General features: G+C 42.1%; 1 pseudogene across 1 annotated transcript; it reads right to left on the reverse strand.

Annotated features, from left to right (window-relative positions):
* Positions 1–1,379: 1,379 nt before the first annotated feature.
* Positions 1,380–1,946, reverse strand: LOC311601607 (GTP:AMP phosphotransferase AK3, mitochondrial-like; annotated as a pseudogene). Its single transcript has one exon. The product of its transcript is annotated as a GTP:AMP phosphotransferase AK3, mitochondrial-like (transcript).
* Between the last annotated feature and the right edge of the window lie 223 nt (positions 1,947–2,169).

A 2,169-nucleotide genomic window follows, 5' to 3' on the forward strand; every position in this document is an offset into this window, starting at 1 on the left:
GGCAAAAACATGTGGACCTCTGAGTTTGAAGCCAGCCTGGTGATGACATAGTTCCAGGACAGCCAGAACTACATAGTAAGATCCTGTCTCAAACAACAAAAACCCTAAGGCCTGGAGATAGCACAGTGATAGGGTTCCTGTCCAGCACACAAAGCTGAGTCAGATTCCCAGTGCTGTAGGTAGAAGAGGCAGCTACTTAGATGGTGCAAAAAAGAGTGGGTTCCCTTTAAAATGGCATGGGAAGTGGTAGTACACAGTGATCCTAGAACTTAAGAGAGCCTGAAACAAGAGGAGCTTGAATTCAAGAACTTCAATACAGGTATAAATGTCCTCAATGGAATTCAGCTTCAGTGCTTTTGAACCTATTGGACAAATTCCTTTTGTTACTACATCTGTTGACTATTTAATTGGTCTTTCTGTCCAAGGCACTTCCCTGGCACTTCCCATCTACTTCTTAAGTGGCAAACTACCATGGGTGTTCTTTCTTACCCTTTAGTTTTCTTTTAACTATCACTTGCTCATCAAGGCAGACAGTCCACTTGGATCAAAGAGGGAAACTGACAGGTTTTAAAACAACAGTATTCAGATGGAATAATATATGATAACCTAGGACTTAATTCCATTGCCAGTTACCAGGGCTCATTCTAGAATTTACATGTCAGTTAACACAAATTATATACCTCAGTGCATGCAGGTTTGGAAAAGAAAACAAGCTGTATCAAAGTCGCATGTTCTTAAGCACCAATGTCATTTTTGTAGCAAATTGAACTAGCACAGCTTGTACAGCGTGGTGGCCTGTGCCCTTGCTTTTCCTGTAAATAGCAGTGAGTTTGCATCTGGCAACATCTGTAAAGCCAGTTGTTTTCTTTCTGGAATCTATAACAGTGTCTTCCATTATCAAGTCCCATTAGGCTAGAAAACATCTTTTTGGGGTTGCAAGGGTACACTGGCTTATGCAAAAGCCCCTAATGAGATTATTTATCTGCCTCAAGTGACATGTAGTTTTTTGAACTTTTCCAGAAAAACATGACCATGTAGTCACCCATGTTGACTAACTGAAAAGGTTAGACAATGACCGGTTGCATTTTTTTAAAATTGTGCTCTGACTTGTTTTATTAAAATTTCAACATTTCTGATGTTTTCTAGTTGCACTTCCACAGAAGACAATTAGATTCTAGGCCAAACATATGAGATTATTTTAACAGATCAGCCTTAGTATCTGACTCATTTGGCACATTCTTGGTAATACCCAAAAGAAAGCCATTAAGAAGAACTCATAAATTTTCATAGAAGTCTTAGGAAAAGAGCTTTGAAATAAAGAGATAAGTCAAGGAAAAGAGAGACAAGGAGGCCTTGCTTCATTCTAATCACTGCCCTACTCAGGGAGTAACAGAAGTTTTCTGGATAGTTTCTGAAACTTTAGTTTGTAAGAAACAATATACATGGGGCTAGATCTTGTTGGTTTCTGTTCTGGACAATGTTTTCTTTCTGGTAATACTACAGGACTGGCTCTGTCTGGACTTCATATGCCTTTAGTCTCTTAATCGTTTTCTCTGGTTTGTCATCCTCATGCTGAATCAGTGGTTCTCCAGTAAGGTCATCGATGCCCACAGTTTTGGGAGGGTTGAACTCAATGTTACACACTCGGCCACAGGCAGGATGAATCCATTGAGCAGTGAGATGTTGTTTATTGACCTCAAAGGGCACATTGAGGTTTATCCCTGTGTCTATCTGATAAGCTCAATCCAGGGCTACTGCCTGCCGAAGTGTCCTTGGAAAACCATCCAAAAGCCAGCTACACTGGGTGAGGTTTTTCAGCTCATGAATGGCCAGCAGAGTCATGACATCATCTGGGATGAGCTTTCCTTGGTCAGTGAAAGTCTTGACCAACACAGTGACTTCTGTGCCCTGCCACATGTTCTGGTAAATCAAGTCCTCATTGGAGAGGTGCTTTATCTCAAAGTGTTTGATGAGGCATGACAACATGACGTACTTTCCTCAGGCCAGGGCCTCCGTGATTACAGCACACAGCCATCCAGACACACCCAAGGTGACAGAACTTGGCTGCTCAGAAGCTGGGCTGAGCCTGGCCTACTTGTTCACAGGCTCTGAGGACCTGGCCGTCTGGCAGATCTAAGCAGGCAATGGCCAGGGCCGATGATAATTTTT

Source organism: Acomys minous (assembly GCF_964271855.1).
Source record: "Acomys minous genome assembly, chromosome: 7".
In the NCBI taxonomy this organism is placed as follows: Eukaryota; Metazoa; Chordata; class Mammalia; order Rodentia; family Muridae; genus Acomys; species Acomys minous.